At 44.1% G+C, this 19,563-nt stretch overlaps 1 protein-coding gene across 2 annotated transcripts in view; it reads right to left on the bottom strand.

The window, feature by feature from the left end:
• Window positions 1–16,012, bottom strand: part of THSD7B (thrombospondin type 1 domain containing 7B) — a 346,109-nt gene extending 330,097 nt beyond the window's left edge. The window contains exon 1 of one of the 2 annotated variants that reach the window (XM_076343106.1): window positions 15,971–16,012. The gene's annotated coding sequence lies outside the window, so the exon portion shown is untranslated. Of the gene's footprint in view, window positions 1–14,247; window positions 14,319–15,970 lie in introns of those variants that run through there. The other variant, XM_076343107.1, reaches the window with a different exon arrangement.
• Window positions 16,013–19,563: the final 3,551 nt, after the last annotated feature.

The following is a 19,563-nucleotide window of genomic DNA, read 5'->3' as shown; positions in this document are numbered from 1 at the left end:
GTTTCTGATACAGGCCAGGATGCCATTGGCCTTCTTGGCCGCCTGGGCACACTGCCGGCTCATGTTCAGCCGGCTGTCAACCAGCACCCCCAGGTCCTTTTGGGCCAGGCAGCTTTCCAGCCACTCTTCCCCAAGCCTGTAGCGCTGCATGGGGTTGTTGTGACCCAGGTGCAGGACCCGGCACTTGGCCTTGTTGAACCTCATACAATTGGCCTCAGACCATCAATCCAGCCTGTCCAGATCCCTCTGTACAGCCTTCCTACCCTCAAACAGATCAACACTCCTGCCCAACTTGGTGTCGTCTGCAAACTTACTAGGGGTACACTCGATCCCCTCATCCAGGTCATTGATAAAGATATTAAACAGAACTGGCCCCAGTACTGAGCCCTGGGGAACACCACTTGTGACCGGCCGCCAACTGGATTTAACTCCATTCACCACCACTCTTTGGGCCTGGCCATCCAGCCAGTTTTTTACCCAGCAAAGATTACGCCCATCCAAGCCATGAGCAGCCAGTTTCTCCAGGAGAATGCTGTGGGAAATGGTGTCAAAGGCTTTACTAAAGTCTAGGTAGACAACATCCACAGCCTTTCCCTCATCCACTAAGCAGGTCACCTTGTCGTAGAAGGAGATCAGGTTAGTCAAGCAGGAATTGCCTTTCATAAACCCATGCTGACTGGGCCTGATCACCTGGTTGTCCTGTACGTGCCACGTGATGGCACTCAAGATGAACTGTTCCATAACCTTCCCTGGCACCGAGGTCAGACTGACAGGCCTGTAGTTCCCTGAATCCTCCTTCCAGCCCTTCTTGTAGATGGGCGTCACATTTGCTAACCTCCAGTCAACTGGGACCTCCCCGGTTAGCCAGGACTGCTGATAAAGGATTGAAAGTGCCTTGGTGAGCACTTCCACCAGCTCCCTCAGTACCCTTGGGTGGATCCCATCTGGCCCATAGACTTGTGTCTAAGTGGTGTAGCAGGTCGCTAACCATTTCCCCTTGGGTTATGGGGGCTTCATTCTGCTCCCCGTCCCTGTCTTCCAGCTCAGGGGGCTGGGTACCTGGAGAACACCTGGTCTGACTATTAAAGACTGAGGCAAAGAAGGCATTAAGTACCTCAGCCTTTTCCTCAGCCTTTGTCACTATGTTTCCCCCTGCATCCAATAAAGGATGGAGATTGTAAATGCACTGATATAATGCATTACAGTAACGCATCTCTCTGGGAACGGAGGTCAGCTTTACTAAGCTACCTGAAGTCCAAGTGACTTCAAAACATATGCTCAAGTGCTAGTGAGTGCTTTGCTGAACTACGATCTAAAGCAAATCCAGATCCAAAAAAAAAGCGATGAAAATCAAGATCAAGAATTTACAAAGTAATCAGAATATGGAAGACAGAAATGAGTAATTTTCATCTCAGTAGGATAAACAGGTATATTTTTATAAACGTTTACAAGCCTACCGTCTAATGACTGGAGATTGCATAGTTTCTTCTTCCCCAGAAAGTTTCAACTATGTTAAGAATACAAGTAAGGTTTCACTCATTACTCTAAATTATGAGTTAGAAAGGAAACCGAAGTCTTTTCTTGATCTCAGAATGGCTCATAAACGTAGCTTTACTAGAAGAATTTTGGGCTTAACCTCACATTAGATAAAGCCTTTCTCTGTTTCTCTCTGTGCAGAAATATTTGTACAATTTTGATGAATAAAGACAAAAAGAGCATTATTTTTGATTTGACCATGCTATCACAGCAAAAATAAAAAATTCATAATGAACTGCAAAGACCTATTGTGGCACTCGGTGCTTAAACCCAGAAGGATTTTTTCATTTATTAACACCCTGTCCTTGTTCAACAGCATACTAATGAAGTTAATCTAAAGGCTAAATTTCAATTATGAATCACAGAGCCGCATCTCTGCTCCTGATTGCTCAGATAATCTGAATCAAGCCTTCTCCTATACAAAGCACAATAGTTGACTGCAGATAAAAGTTCCCAAACATCAAAAATATTCAGTCCAGACGGTAAAATCTGACAAACACCTGTTTTCACACCCATTCAATAACTCTGTGGCAAAGTAATGATTTCTAATAACTTGACAGACTGCTCGCTCACTTAAAATATGCTGCACAGGTTTAAACAATAAAAGGAACAGCAAATGTTTAAATCTCTCAGGCTTGCAGCCAAGACAAAGTCTTCAGCCAGAGTAAAAAAAAGGGGTTCCATTTGCTAAAACAATTTAGGAGAAAATGTTTTCCTCTTGAGTACCTACGATGCATTTGTCCTGGAACAAAACCTGAGAGAAACACCAAAGGAAAACCAAGATCAGCGAGAGGCAGTGCATCACTTGGCAATTAATATGCACGACTACAGACCGAGATGTGTATTTCATGACGTGTCAACGCAGCTCAAATAAGGAGCTGAAGCCACAGAACTGGAAAAAACACAAAATATGAGTAATGACGATGACCTGGGTCATTTGCTTCCAATTGCTTCTGCAAACAGAAGAGTGATGAATGCTCACAAGAACACCAAACCATGTTGCTCTCCCACCTGAAAGACTGATATGAAGCAAACATTGCATCTGCTTTTTAACAAGACAATAAAGAGAAGCTGAACAGCCAGCCTTTAGTTTTTAGCTGAGAGGACGAGGCACGGAAGGACTGCTCGCTTCTGATGGGTGCCAAAGGAACAAATGGAACCAGAACACGGGAAAGCCACGAGTTTCAAAGGGGTCAAAGAAACTAGAACCTTTCAAATGATCTCTCAGAAGTGTTTTCACCATACAGTGTATGCGATTTCCAGACAATATAACAACTCCAGGGTCAATTCCTCCATTTCTCATGGGGAAGGAAACCCAGAAAAAGTAAATGCACTGTAACCAACCATTATCTGACCATCTCTGGGAGTAAAAACTTCAGAGGAGATTTTCTTCCAAACCTAGGACAAGACAGTGATAAATTCCTGCTTTACACATGCCTATCAGCTCCCGTTCATACTCGGAGACAGTCGAGCTCACAGATAGAGAGAAGACTCCCAAGACTTGCTGCCATTCCATAGCACTCAAACACAGGTCAGGTGTATTCGACTACTTTTTCATTGAGTAGTAAGACTTTTTTTTTTCCCCCTCTCTCAAGTTAGACGAAGTCAAACATACACACCCACGCCTTCACAGCAGCCACTGCACAACTGAAGGTTTCTACTGTCCTAAACACAAATACTAATCCCTACAATTCTCCAATTCTAGTTCTTCAGGATATAAGCACAAAGCATGCAAATTTTCTACATCCAGCCTCAGCCTGCTGGCACCTCTTTTCACGGCCTTTATCCTTCAAGTACATGTCACCCAGTGGGAAGTTATCAGTGCCCAGGCGATCCTCAGACTTTTTAATATTTTTTTTTTTAAAGTCATGAAAATAAATGCTTATCATTAAAAAAACAAATCAGATTTTTTTTCCAGATTGCCAAGATATTCATAATGTTATCTGACTTGGCAATATTGACTGCTACAACACTGATACTTATATGCAAAACGATTTGGCAATTACATCCTTCCAAAGCGCAAAATCCTCTCATTGTCAAATACCAAAACAGGCACTTCGCTTTTGTGTTTGACTGGATGCTGTGCAAGTTTTCCTCTGTGCTTTAGTCCTTATATAAGCTGTTTCTCAGCAACACATTCATATTTGTCAGACTGAGCAATAGGCACATACGTATGTGCTTAGCAATATGCTTGGTGGAAGCGGGGCAGTTGTCGTTCATAGTTTTTACCAAAATACATCTTAATTGAGTAGCAGCATTACGCCACAAATGAGCCAGAAAAAAGGCCAACAATAATGACAGACCACTAGAAATAATCTGTTGTCTTCTGGGTAAACTGTTCAATGCTAAAACTTATTATCTTTAAAAGCACCTTTTGAATCACTTTTGTTTTGCCCTGTGGAATACCTTAATGTTTCTATTGGTAATAAAATTTCTGGCTTGCAATACTGCCCTCGTCTACAAGACTGCAAGAGAAGGGAAAGGAAAAGATGAAAACAGGGAAACACAGAACTGCTGTTATTATTAAACCTTTAAGTTACAGAGTTAATTCCAGCTAAACATTTTTATCTGTTGCACTGTTTATATGAAGTGGATTTTTTTCCAGCAAGGAAATCTAATTGTTGCACCCGAGCGTCAAACAACTCCATGGTCATCTCTATCTGCGCCTACTGTACTTCTGCTACAAGTAATCTGTTAAGCAGCACATCCCCAGCTGGGGACTGTAATTAGGGTGCAAACTGCCATACAATCCCCTTGCCAGATTGATGAAGGAGACCTCTTACAAGGTGATCCAGAAGGCAGTGTGGAGACCATTAATCATTTATCCGTCAAGGAGAATACAAAAAGCTCTGCCACCAAGAGCATCACACTGCGAAAGTATCTTGACAAAACTAACACCTAAAAAACTAGTGAAGTGTTCATTATAAGGTCAGACATTAGTTACTGTATTATTCTTAAAGGTTTTAGGTAAGTTCACATCAGAAAATAGATATTCAGATTTCAGCCAGAATTTGACACTCATACTTCGCTACTCCTTTTAAAAGCTTGATAACAATCAGCTCAGAGGTTTTTTAGCTCTGCTAGCAGCATCCCCAGATAGCAAACAAATGTAATAGTAACCTACAGAGCAAGCTTAAATATGCTGCCAGGCTGCTGGTATTTCAACCTGCAACTATTTATTTTGGGGGATTTGAATCCACGGAAAATGCAAATATTTTCTATAATGTGCAATTGCAGATATTGTTGGTACAAAAATTCAGTCTACAGTGAGAACACCAAATCTTGAACACCTGCCTAACAGGGTCTTCACTGTCCATCCTGAGCACATAAGTCTTGACGCTGCCAAACATCAGCTAAAATTTTTTTAAATATGCTTACTATAATGAAATACCTCAAGTATTTAAAGTTGAGTTCAAGCTTAAGTGTTTCCCTTCTTCATTCTTATTTGATCCAATAAGCAAGCCCACACCACCCTTACAGAACTCATGAAACTACTAACAGATAAACATAAAAATGCAAAAATCAAGATCACTTATGTAGTCTAAGGGTATATTGCTAGAGTTTGAAGTATTTTTCTTGGGAAACAAGTTTTTAACCTTCTTTAGTATGTAACCTCATGTTTTGCTTACCACACACCATCCAAGATGATCAGCATCAAAAGTTTCTTAGCTATATCCATCAGCTTCACACACATTTCACCCGAGTCCAGCCTGAGGAGGAGCCGGTTGGGTAGGGAAAGGGGAGGAAGCGTGCTCCCTCCCTTCCCTCCCTTGAATTATCTGGAATTTAATAGAATTGCCTAGGAGACTTCTGCTGTTTCAAAAGCAAACAAAATCTACCCTATACAACTATCTACCAGACTAACAGAAAATACATTTTCCTGTAGAATGTGCAATAGGGAGGAAACTTAATCCAAACACATCATTACGTAGTCCAACAGGATTTTCTTACAAACTCTAAAAACTATTCCAGTGAAGGCAAGCTCCTAGTAACTTAGCCTAAAAATTAGTCGGCAGCCAAGTACTTTTTTTTTTTTTAACTGAAAAAGCCAAATCTAAATCATTTTCCATAGATCATCAGCAAGCATATCTGAAATCAAGAGGACAAAAAAAAAATCTGCCACCTGCGGCTGTGAAGCTAAACCAATTTAAATATTTAAAAAACATTCTTGTTTGCAAATTACGATACTTCCCCAACTCTCCTCATTCCCTAGAGACAAGAGGATTTTTTCTAAAGGACACAGCGAGGGAGGCAAAGAGTAGCAAAAGCATCTCAGGAGTGAGGAAAGCCCAACAAGACTTTTAGCATCACATGCCTTTACAATGAGGATTCTTTTGCAAACATAACTGTAGATACAACAAAGCCTTTTATTTGTTTCTGAAACCCTGGGAAACTTCTGATTTCCAAAACCCTTGCTTGCATGAATAAGCACGCAAGTAATCTTCTGAATATGTTAGTGAGAGGAGGATGCAGAAATAGCTTCATAATCATTACAAAGAATCTTACAGGCAGCTGTGGAAATCCAGGTTTCTTAAAAATTATTGCCACAATGAAATACCATAATCCATTTCAGCTGCAAGTTCTATCATGTATCACTGATTCCCTCAATATTTACATTTTTCCAAAATAGCCCGAACTAACAATAAGAGCTCAGCAACGCAGTAGGAGCATGCATAGGATAATTCACATATTCTAAGCCACCATATCTTTTTAATAGGAGTCAGTAACATTAAAACAGCACCTAAGAGAACGGAGCATAACTTGCAAACACAAAGATGCAAACCTGAAGATGACAAGGATGGAAAATCAAATGTGGTATCATTTACTGAAAGGCTGCGATAATGATCTAGCAGAGACTTAGCGAAATTTTTAAAAATTAGGACAAAGTTCTCTACACTGGACGACCCAAGGCAATCCAGTAACGCACTGCAACACCTAATCCTGCTGTTAATACTTCTTGAAGCTTGATCCTGCACATCAGTGGCAATGGAACAGAAAGTATTAAACACAGCACGCGACTGAAGTATTGCTGCAATGCTTCAAACAGTTAACACCCAAGTCACTAGCACGTTGATCGTATTTTGGAGGAACAAGGAAAAAACCTGCCCGCCCCCCCCCGTTTGAATCTTGCTGTATCATCACTTACTGGCATTAATATTGCTCTCATCTTTAGGCAAGCCCTTAAAGACTCTGATCCTTTATACCCTTTAAAGGGAGCAATTAATGCCGCTATTCAAAGTTTCTGACCTTTAGCTCTCAGTCCCAGAGGTGTTACTCAGATTTTTCTTTTCAAGTTTAGCAGAAAATAGTAACTATTTATGTCTTCCTAAAGGCAGACGTGCATTAATCCTAACCTCAAATTGGAGTCAATTTTGGAAAAGTAATTCCCAAAGTTTTCACCTCCAAATGTGCACATCTGCAGGATCAGATGCTTCCCAAATTCTGACTGCCCTTCCAAATCACTTCAGTTTAGATGTTCTGCCTCCCAGAGGTATTTTGGCAAATCACTTTGAAAATGCTTTCATAGCTGCATAGAAGTTTTGCATCCCATACTGCATTCCCCCTCATCATCCTCTGCAGGATGACTATCGCTACGATTATTTTCAGTGAAGCCACAGTGCTAAGCTCCATTTTCTTTATTCCTGCTAACACCACTCCCCACTCAGCCTTCCTGCCCCCCTTTCTTCTCCACAAAATCATTTACTCAGCTTCCCTGTTGCCTCTTTCAGGAATATTTCTAAGGAGCATCCCAGAGTCAAAATAATGTACTTATTATTTGTTGTCTTCATCTAATTTGTATTTTTAAACTGCCAAACACAGAGGCTGATACCTAGAAAACCAAGAAAGCATGTCATTTTCAGAACTGACCCACGAAGGCATCTTGAGCTTTATTTTCAAAGTATAATTAACATATGCCACCTTTTACAAGGTGCCAAATACCTTGTGCCCCCCAAAAAAAACCCTCCCAATCTCTCTTAAAAAAAAAAAAAATCAAATCTTATCATTCTAGCCCATCAATACCTTTCTGCATTGAACCTTTCCTGATATGAAAGTCATTACGGCTCATCTGGAAGACTGACAAGCTAATATTTCTCTAGTCCCAGTGAAAGGGCATTCCACAGCCAAGACTCTTCCAAATAGCCAGGGAAAAAGTTATACCTATTTAAATAGAGAGCGAGCCAGGCTCAGCTAGTGCTGCGCAGGGAAGAGGCAATCAACTTGACAGCAAACGTAATTAGTGTTATACTTCCTGCCAAAATTAGACATGATATAAGCAGATATATCAAACAAATTTAACATGATATACGTAGCTAAATATATAAAATGAAGGGGGGGTGGCTTGGCTTTTGGAAGGGTGGGAGAAGGGTTTTTTTTATTTTAAGGGAAAAAAAACAAACCTTGACACGCCTCCATCATTTCTGTCTCCACCTTGTTTGTTCACTAAAGTTTCTCCTCTCCTTTCTAGTTCCTATTTCCATCATGGTCAGACTGACACAAAACATCCTCTTTTTGTTGCAGCTCACTAAAATCGAAGCTGCATCATGTCTCTCTTTCATGTCTTTTCTTCCCTCCTTGTCATTCAGAGGCTTCAACCCATTTGCTTTCTGAACACATTTACAGTCCAAATCCGTTTCTCGACACCAGCTCGCTTGTTTGCCTCACCTCTTTCTCATTTGCACTCACCAAAACTCCTTCCCATCATATTGCATCTCCGTTCCAAACTGCCACCATCTCCTGGTTGTCACTCACACATCTCCTTTTCCCTGGTCCCAATACCAAATTTCCGTCATCTTTGCAAACTTGCTAGCATGAGCAATTTTCTACTATTTTAAACACATTCTAGTGTTTTCCTTTCTATAAACCACACATTTATCTCGCTGCTCCCTGTCGACTTGTAAAGCTTCTCTATATCTGCTCGTTCTTCCACAAAGTCAGCTTCAGTGCAGTGCATTGTCCCAGTCCACGTTTTCTTTATCATTTCAGTACATTGACCAAATATCTCGGACTCATTTCACATCTCTCTGTGTTTAGCAAAACAAGACAAATTAATAAGGTACTGCAGCAGCCTCTGCAAAGAAATCCTTCCTTACCAAATTCCAGCCCCAAGCTCCAGAGACAGAAAAAATGAACCAGAGCATTATCTGGAACTGAGAAGTGTTAACAAAAGCCTCAGAAGATAACCGATTTGAGAGCTACTCTATCAAATGTATGTTTTTAGCACCTAACTTAGACATGATACTGGAGAAGAAGAAGAGAGAATCATTCCCAGCTTAACACCAAAGCAGAAGTAACAGGAAGACAGCAAACCCCAACGCTCCCAGAGTTGGACCTGGAGGTTAATGGGTTTTTCTGTTCAATGGACAAACTGGGTGGAAAAATAGAAAAGGAAAAAAAAAAAACCACCCACCCACCTCCCTTCCCAAAATAAGAACCGAACTAGAACTGAATGCTTATTTTCTTTCTTGCTTCTGCTAGAAAGCAACACTAAAGCTTTCATTTAGAGGCAGCCAAGTTTTATTCCAGAAAAATTACCTCTTCGTTTTGGGGAAATTTAACCTTTTGCTTATTTTGTTTCAATCTCCATTTTGAATCGAAGTTTTACTTAAAAATACTATAATGAAATCCTGCAATGTTTAGACAAAATTTAGCAAGTTCCCAAATCATTTTACTACTTCTAAAACGGTGACCTTTCACTAGCAATATGCCCTCCATGGACCAAGTTGCATCCTGCCCAGCTGGAAGCTGGGGTCTCTCCGTTTTATGCAGCACCTGAATTTGCCGCTAAAGTACTTGAGATGGAAAAAAACTAGGCCAAGCACAGGTATTTATGACTTTTTTTTGATGGAAAGTTTAAAAATTACTTTACCCCCAAAAATAAGTCTTTAACTGGACTTGTCTTTGCTGTTCCAGCAAACAGAGCATATTGCTGTTCATCTCCTGACAAATTACTCTCCAGGAGAATACAAATCATCCGTGCTGAGCTTCAGAAAGGCTCTGGAAGAGAGCTCTGTTTCAACCCACTGGAGACAAAAAGCCAGCCACAAAACAGACTCCATCCCAGTGGAAAGCCTCCCTCGCTCATAAACACGAGTTTTAATCCCATTCATTAACAGCTGAATTGCGCTCACCTTTATTGTGCTGCATCTTCAGGTCGCTCTTCCATCCATTACATTTTTTGCTGTGGGCGTATTCTCTGTTTTATTAACAACTGTAATATAATTCTATTCGTATTCCTACACAGGACAGGTTCTTTTCCTGACTGTTTTAAAACATTTCACAGGATGGAGCACAGCTGAATTTTTAGCTGAATTGTGTGTCTAGCAAAACAAGACACACACACACACACAAAAAAAAAAGCCTACAAGAAGAAATCCTACTGTCTTTCTGTTGGGATGGTTTTGCAAAATAAGGTTTGCCATATCTGTCAAGCCTCCCACCACCCAAGTTTTCTCTTTCATGAAAGAATACCACACACTACAAAGTGATGCTACATAAACTGGACATCATTGCTAGAGATAGTTGCAATCACAGACTCCGCTACTCTCGCCACTACTAAAGCTGTGTATCATGTTTACTACAGATATCTGAAATTAATTACAGAATCTTAAATATTTGCAGCCTACAGTTTTCTAAGTATCTCAGAAGGCATATGTTGATGCCTGGGAGTCATTACCCCCATACTGCAGTACCCTCAGCCTCGCTGCTCCGCTCTCTATTGTCTGCTGACATCAATTTTGCAATGAAAACCCAGCAATTCAGTGAGAATAGGTGCCTAAGCAAAGAAAAAAAACTTGTATCTAAAGACAAAATATCACTCTCCTGTTATACATAAATAAAAAAGAAAAGAACAACTTTTTTTTAATATATATATTTATATATCCTACAAACTCCGCTCTGGCGAGTTCCACTCTCCACAATCTCCTGTTCAAAACACAGCAGACAAACCCACGCTGCTCTCACCATGTGCTGAAACAACGCCAACAGGAGTTATGAGCTATTGTGGGAGATGGATCAGGCATGGCCACAGTTATACCTAAGAACTGAAGAGATTGTTTCATTCGATCTTTCTTTTGGAAGGCTACACCAGCCTGAAAGAGCCAAATGGCACGTAGCGCCTTTCTGTCCTTTCCTGGCAACCTGAAGACAGACAAGTCCCCCCTCACTCTGAGCAAGGCTGGGACCAGAAGTTTGCCACATTAATTTAGACTGTCTCCAACCTTTCAAAAATACCCACTATTCACTACCAGAATATCCCTTTTCTGCAGAAACACATTTGCTATTTCAGCAACTGAGTCAGGAGGGTGACTATTTCTCCACTTTCTAATAGTTTTTAAGTGGTTTTAAATGCTCATTTCTTTTATAAAACCGTTTGTTTTCCCTCTCTCCTTGTTCATACTGTCCCTTCAGGTCACGTCACCTCAGCTGAAATACTTTTCGTACTTTACTGCACCGCAACTGGGTTTACACGCTCTGCCTTTATCAACGGGCAGTCTGCATCACCGAGGGTCATCAGAGCCGCTGCAGGTACCGGGCAGCGGATTACCTTGCATCTTATTCCTCCTCCGCTGGCGCCTGCCCAGCGCACGCATGCATACCATACATCCCACATACACATTCTGGCTCTGCCCAGCAGCCCCACAGAGGGCCAGTTTCCAACCCTAAGCAAAGGGGACGGTGCTGTAACAGGCAGGCAAGTACAGGGAGGCACAACCCACCGGATAGGAAGATGACAGCTTAGGCAGGTAGAATTTACTACATCATTAATACAGTTTTTTCTTTGCTTTCTCAGTGGTCCTTGAATCTCTCTTCCCTCATCCATTTCATACACTTTCTCAAAATAGCTGCCTGCTATGTGAGTGCAGGGGGGGGGACGACAAAAAAACCCTTTTAAAGTAGCTAGCTTATTTTCAGACCCAAAATATGAGCATTAGCTAGACGAGACTCAACAGAAAAGAGAGAGAGAAGCAACCAAAAAGCTTTCCCAAAAAAATTAGCAGAAGATTTTGTTTTAGTCAGAATAAAAGCTCAACAAATAAGAATCATAATAGAAAGGAAGCACAACTAAAAGCATTCCCAACAAAAACGATACAGTATGTCCTTAATACTCAAGCGTTTAAGCTAAATACAGCAGAAGTACAAAGGAATGCTTAAAGATGACTCAATAAGGAGGTATTCAAAGCAGAAATAGCATTACCAGCTGTTTATGGCAAGCTTGCTAGTCCAAAGCAGTATTTTTTGGTTCTCATGTTCAAAACAAGACTGCAGACAACGAGCACTTGTGCTTAGATGCAGAAGTAAGGTAGGACGGTTCGTCATTGACTCAGGCTGGACCTCTGCAGACCCACAGAGCGAGCAGAGAAACCTGCCTTCCTTGCAGAGTTTGTCGTTTTAAATGACCCACACGATGTTTTTATCCTCTGGCATAAATCCCTGGGATTTTTTTTTCAAATAAACAGTACTTTATTTCGCCTGCGGTGCTTTACCTGTTTCCCCTACCACAGTACCCACTTCACCACCACCCTGGAAGCAGCTTTGGATGTGGTGGGATGCACGGCTTCCAGCAGGAACACCGCAGGGTTCAGCATCCATCGGCACCGTCCTGGCCTCGCCTGGCAATCACATCTCCTTTTCACAGCACACCCTCCCATTTACTTTACTCTACATCATCTTGGGGCAAGTAACAGAAAAGGTAGCTTTACCAGTATCTGGAATGCTCTCTCAGCAATAAATTAAGATTTTCAAAGCTCAGGCAAAGAGCTGGAGTGACGCTGGGCAAAACCTCACGGTGTGGGAGGACCCAGCACACACCAAGCAACACGCCATGATGGCACAGAGATTTTTAGCCAGGAAGTCTGATTCTGTTGTATCATAAACTCAGTCATAATGAGGCAAGACAGCCCATCCATAGCTTCTAAACATCTCTGGTTTGCAGGAAAACCACATAAGCTCTCGCCCCTAGGCAGTCCCAGCAGCACTCCCTTTCCTCAGCCGCACTGGTAACCCAGGAGCCTCTGAACTGCGGCCAGGACAAGATAAATTTTCAGTTTCTATTGTGTTAATAAACAACACAGCAGCTATGTTTTGTGAAAACAATGCTTTTGTCTCACCATACTGAAACATAAACCCCCGAGACTCAAGAAAGTTCCTAACAACTGACAACCTAGACACGTACTTTTTGAATACACTTCAAGGCAGTCCATCAGGACAGCTTCCCTCACCTACAAAATGCCTCAAGAAGTTCCCAGAACCGCCTCCGCATCAGGCAGCTTAAGCAAACAGGTTTCTGCTTTCCCCCCATCCACCCCGTCGACAGCATCGAGCCCCGGCACAGCACACACCATTAAAGCACAGCGTATATACCTCTAATGGAGAATGGAGAACTTACCTCCCTGAACAACAGCCTGGAGGCATTTCCATCACCTCTTTAATCTGCAACAGCATCCCTGTTGCTCAGCTTTCATAATCCCTTTCGGTTAAGGTATGTGGGTGCAAGCAGCATTGCAGGGCAGGGAAGCAGAACAGACACAGGTATTCATGTTGTCAGCGCAGCACCGTCAACTCAGGGTTTGGGGTTTGGTTTTTTTTGTATTTTCTTATCCCACTCTTTGCTTACAGCCTGCGCAGCCAGACGAGCTTAGTTGCCTTGGACACCTGGATAGGACCACTCACATCACAACACATCTTCCACCACGACCCCCCTGCCCACCTACCAACAGCAACGGGGAATCAAAAGCTTCCGAAGTGCAGCCACCACCTGGTTTTTCCACTCCCCAAAACCACTCTCGCATCGCTACCTTTGCGCCGTTATTCAGCAGCGAGCTTGGCACAGGGTACCTGCAGCATCTGGCATGTTTCACCCACTCCAGCTCAGGCTCCTCACGTGCTCCTCCTCCTCTGTTACCAGCCGCTGGGATAGTTGCTGCTGTGCCCAAATACAAAAGGAGCAAGTGCCTCAAACAGGCATGAGAGCTCTGCTCATCCGTCTGAGGGCAAGATGTAAATGCCTGAACACTGGTTAGGGAAAAAAAAAAAAACCAAAACACAAAACAAATGATATCGAAGTGCAGGGAGACCCGAGGGAATCCCCACTTCTTACTGGCAAACCCCAGAACTTTTGTGCCATCAAAGGCAGCTAAAAGCAGCAGCCTGAGTGCCTCCTAGCAGAGCAGTGTGTCAGCAAACACACGTCAGTGCGATCCTTATCGGTAAGGCTTTCTAGTGAAGAGACGTCCCTAGAAAGCAGTCACTACAAATACAGTTTTCCTGAATATCATTACTGATCCAGAAGTAATGAAATAGCAGATAATATGGCCCCAGGGTACAAATCAACCACCTACCCTAATGCATACAGATGGAGCTCAACAGCTCTTCTGGTCTTCCATTACCAGAGTGAAATGGGATCTCTGAAACACCATCATGGCAAAGCAGAAGAGAAGCTTACTAATGAGTGCTGTTTATTTCTGATTCTTCAGAAAATGCTTTTAAATGCTACAGTCAGAAAAAAGTTCTCTGTTTTCATGTATGAAGACGAGTAGACACAGCTTCCCCTCAAAGAACCAAGATAAAAAAGCAAGAACGTACAACCTCCTGCTCTTCCCTGATTTTGCAGAAAAGGCTTTGCTGAGAAGTGTCTAAATACTTTTTGTAATAATCAACAATGAAACTTTATCCAGTCCCACCAAAGAAAGTAGCAAAACTGTCATGACTTACAGCAGGATCATGCTCCTCTTGTTGATGTTCGCATCAGTTAAAGCGGTAACTTCCACGATGCTCTAAAACCGACTCGGCAAATGTATAAGGTACAGGCAGGCACAGAATCTCTCCGCTTCCATCCTTAGGAAAATTTAGCACTTAACACCAAGAGCCTACTCCCGCAAAGACGTGATGTTATGCATTTTGAGCTGGTCACATCCCCACGAAGCAGCCAAGCCAACGCGCAGCGCCGCAAACACATCACATACCCTGACGTACCCGTACCTATCTTCTTTGAGAAGTATCCCTGTACTCAAGCATGTTACTTTAATGCCCTCTCTTTCATCTTTGACATGACATTACTTAAACTCCCCTGAAATCTTTTCAGAAACTAAAGAGCTCACCGCTTTTTTAATCAGTTTCCTTAAGTTTGAAGATTTTATGATGCAAGTTGAACACTCGCCCAAGGCACCTGCGTGACACAAGGCACAAGAAACAGCAGCTCTCTCGGTCACCACGTCCTCTCTCACGTACTTTCAGTGATACCTAGTTCTAGCAGGTACATTACCCCACTCACCCGCACACGCAACAGAGACATCCCCTACACGGCTTCTTTCAGAAATTACATTCTCAGGAAATCAATGTTTACGCTGATTTTTTGTTTTCATTAGAGGAATTAAACAATATATTTCAATTATACAAAAGAGCTGAGGCAGCGGTCAGCAAGTACTTTTATGACCCTCATCTATTCTTTTAAAAGCCTTCTCCAGAAACACTCAGGCAGGCACATGAGTGGGAGGGAGGGAGAGAGGAGGAGGGAAGGAACATGTCTACAGCTAGTCCTCATTCTTACCTTCACACAAATAAAGCCCAAACTCTATACGGTTTGACCTTGAATGAATAACAATACACAAAATAAATAAAAGGACAAGCATGACAAATTAAGAATAAATGTTCAAAGTAACGAACGGTTACGGAAGAAGCGTGTTCGAGTGCCTTATTTAAAATCACCGATTGAAGAATCAATGGAAGGGAAGAGGCAACTCAAACACATTTCAATACTGTGGGTGGGCGGGTGGGTGGCTGAAAAAGTATGATTTTATAAGCCACCCTGCATGACAAGAAGCACAAACCCCAGAAGAGACAGCTCTGCCAGCAGAGGCTGTGCTACTTTTAAAAGCTCTCCAGCAGACAGGAGTTTCCAGCAGTTACCCGACCAAGCCCAGGCAGGCGATAACACAGCTGCGTGCTGCCCTAAGTGGCTCGTATCCATTCAAACTTCGCCTGTTTCGCGGAGGCGACGGTGCTCCGAGACCACATACCCGCCACCTCCCGCTGCCCCCCCCCCCCCCCGCCGCGGACCCGCGCTCCCCACGCCGCGCCGCGCGGGGCAGGAGCCGGGGCGTCTCGGAGGAGCCGGGGCCGGCGGGTGCGGGCGGCCGGGCTCCCCAGCCCAGGAGCCAGCCGAGGAATTTCAGCCGGAGCGGTCCCGAAAACCACAGCAACTTCTCCCGCGCGACGCGACCCGGCGGGTCCGTCCGTCCGTCCACCCGCCCCGGACCCCCGGACCCACCCGCTCCCCCGGCACCGGGGCGGCCGCACCTCCTCGCAGCCCGGGGCGCGACATCGAGCCCGGCGCCGTCCGCTGCGGCGGGGAGGTCTGCGGTGCCGGCGCCGCGGGCGAGCCCGGGCGGGCGGCGGGGCGGCGCCGGCCGCTCCCGCGGGAGGGGCGCGCACTCACCCGCTCAGCCCCGCAGCGCGGAGGGGCGCGGCGGCGCGCTGCCGCGGGCGGAGCGAAGATGGAGGCTCGGCGGCCGCCGCCCGCCCATCCCGACACAGCCGCGAGGGCTCCGCTCCGGCGGAGGAACCGGCGCCGTCTGACGCCCTCTGCCGTGCGGCTCCGGGCGGCCGCGGGGCGGTGGCGCGGCCCCCGCCGCGGGGGGCGGCGGTGCGAGGGGCGGGACGGGACGCCCCGCCTCGCCCCGGGGTCAGCGGGCGCCCGGCGGCGGCGGCGGCGGCGGCGGGAGGGCTGGGCTGAACCCGGGAGGGTTCCGCCGGTCCCGCCTGTCTCCGCCGTGCCTGCGCCCCCGCCCTGGTGAGGGTGGCTCCGGCTTCGCCTTCGAACCGTTCGCTCCCGGGCCGCTTCGCCGGGCCCGAAAGCCGTGTGCGGCTGCAAACCTCGCGGAGGTTTAAAAACCCGTGGAAAGTTATTTCTTAGACTGCTAAGATAAAGAGAGACCGAGTTTTCCACGTATCTTACTAAATACGCAGTAGCTCTACAAAATTAGTCAATACTGCGTCTCAGTTGCATATTTAGCCCACACCAAATTCCCAATCCTGCATTTTTCACCAGCCTTCTAATCCTGGCCACCACGCGGTGCTGAGGATGCTTCCAGTACTGCCGTAACAACCCCGGATAATCACTAATACACTCTCTACCAGCTTTGCCCGAGGAGCATTAGTCCCATTGACTTTCAAAGTCATCTAAGTCATATTTTCAGGAATTTAATTAGTGCAAGAGATCACCAAACTGGCTGAAGTCCTCGATTAAGGAGGGATTATTTATTGATTGCAGGAAGAGGAGGCAGGTTGGATACTGAATCCATCACTTTTTAAATACATGAAGCGAATGTTCTCAGTTTAGCTTATCTGCACTGTTTAAAAATTCAACCAGGCATTATTCAATGCAACCTACATTTTTTTATATACCCCGTCAGTAAGTTTAGGTGTTATTCAGGAAAAATTAATGGATATAACCAACTTAGCAAGTACCAGGTGACTGTACGCGCAATGAAATTACTACAATATTTATTCCAGCTTTTCACACAGTTCTTATTTCTGCGTTGTTAAAGAAGGTTCGTTCTCACACTATGTGGAGTGTGAAACTAATTATGGCTACTAAGAATGAGAAATAACTCCACTGACATGAAGCTGGTATAAGCGAATGACAATCAGGCCCTTTAAGACTAATACATGACCTTTGCGCTAACGCTGCACCCCGGGGATAACCTATTCGGGCTCCGAAAAGTAGCTCACCGGACGTTTTGCATTCAACAAGAACGATGTATATAATGTTTTAATGGACCCAGTTGTGTCACTCATGTTTGCCCTCTTAATTTTTTCTTTACAGAAATATTAAATAGCGCTAAATCCTAATGCAAGGATTGTTCATCTCACCGTAGCGTCTACAGACCCCAAATGAAACCAGAACATCGGTATGCTAGGTTCTGTATAACAAACAAGTGCTCCTGCCCCAGAGAGCTTATGCCTTACAAAGGCAAGAAGCAGCAGCGAAGAGACGAAGGCAGAGAGATGTGATGATGTTTATCATAAGGCATGAAATCCGACCGGAGATGGAAACAAGCTTCCTGCCTCCAGGTTCAGTCCTGCCCATTGCTCTCATGAATTACTAGGCGTCATCCTGGAAGTTTACTGGGGAAGTCCACCAGAGATGGCACTTGAGCTGGTCAGGAATGTTCCAAACTAAGTCTTGTGAGAAAAGTTGTATTTGTCAAAGATGATTTGTTTTTAAAAAGTTTTCTTTCGGCTGTTTCTCAGGTCAGAGCGCCCTACCCCAAATGCCCAATAGTGAGTGGCAGAGGGCACCCACCACGGCTGCACGAGCCCCAGCTTCGCTTCTCTGCTGCCTGCTGCTTTTTTCCATTGAAAAGTTTAAAAGGTCTCATTTTTGTCTGTTACAGAATGGAAAACACCTCTTGAAATGTCAGGAGTTTTTCACAAGCGACACTTCTGGTTTTTTCCTGAGTGGCCCTGTGTAGGCAGTTACACTCTCCCTTCTTACAGCCCTCACGTTGTCCTCTGCCGAGAATAGCTGCATTTTGCACCCCACGGTTAATCTGCAGTTGAAGCATGTGGGAAACTGCACCGCTGCAAGCCTTAGCTTAATTTGCCAATGTAGAGTTTGCATTAATGCAGCTAATCTAGCGTCTGGGTATGGGAGCCTGAACTCTCCCCCACAGCCCCAAGAGTAGCACTGATGAAAAGAAGAGGCAGCACAAGAGGGCGAGAGAAGAGTCCTCGCTGTCCTACAGCCAGCTGAGTGCCAGCTCCCTTCAGCGCACGCTTTTTGGCTTTGATTCACTTCCTTGAGACTTTAGTTTTCCTCAGAATCTTTATGGAGGACTACATATACCTAAAAGATCTGTAGGAAATAAATATGGAGTAAACATGTAGGAAATAAATGAAATAAACCTGCTGTTCTCAATTTGAGTAGAAAAGCTGAAGTAAGAGACCAAGAAGCAGCGACAGGAAAGTAAAAGCACAAACGTAGAGCATGAAGGAGCTTGGAACTCGGAGTGACCTGTTAGGCTGGTTTTTAGCCCAGATCACTTGTTGTTTCCCCTTGTTACATGGATCTCGCCTGCTTTGTGGGACTCAAAGAAAGAAAACTGGTACCCAAGTACCGTGAGTACTGGAAGCGTTAAACCAGTTCTTGCTTATGGATGACTGGCTCAGCCTAAGAAGGGAATAACAAAGCCACTTGAATGACAGCTTGGATCAAGTTCATAATGACCTGGTTTGTACAGGCCAGGTGTTATGTAGATCGGAGCTTGTTATTGTGAAAAATTTTGGCAAGCCTTGCGATGCAACCGCCAGTTCCAGCAGAGCTGGGCAGAAAGCCACAGACTACAGGCAGGTCTGTCTTCAGCAAGATGGCCAAAGAAGCCGTCTTTTTCTGTACTCGGTACCGTGGGGATGTGAACGAACCTTCCTGCGCAGCATCTGGAATAAAGATTGTAAAGGAACAGAGAACAGTTTCAAAACGTGGAATTCCAGGCTTAAAAACGAAGAGGAAAGCTTGCTTAAAAACACATCGCCAAGTTTATTGTCTGTTTCTTAGGGAGCAAAAATTCAGAGCAAAACGGTACGAGATAACAAGCCTCCCACTACAGCGTTAATGGAAAGTGAGCAAACTGTGTTACAAAATGTCCCCATCAACGTATTCCGTGTTTGTTAGGAAGTCTTTCATAATACTGTATCAATTTTTATGTTGTCTAAAAGTAGTTAGTAGAGCAATGCGGATGAAAAACTATCGAAATTAAGGCTCACCTATGATTTGTTTTCTCACTCTTTACCATTAATGTGCACATACTATGATTTGTTACTTAAGGTAGTTGGGCTTAAATTTTATTCTTTCTTTAGGTGGCCATTTTTTAAAAAGAGATACTGAAAAAACAAATTAAGGAAAGTATCTTGGTGCAATTTTTGTAATAATAATTAATGTTGAACTTTCAGGAAATCTGAATGCTTTTCACCAATACTCAGCATTTATTCCTGTGCCCAAAGTTAATAAAAGGGACTGCACAAAACGGA

Source organism: Aptenodytes patagonicus, chromosome 6 (genome assembly GCF_965638725.1).
Source record: "Aptenodytes patagonicus chromosome 6, bAptPat1.pri.cur, whole genome shotgun sequence".
Taxonomy (NCBI): Eukaryota; Metazoa; Chordata; class Aves; order Sphenisciformes; family Spheniscidae; genus Aptenodytes; species Aptenodytes patagonicus.
This window is presented reverse-complemented; position numbering and strand designations above follow the sequence as displayed.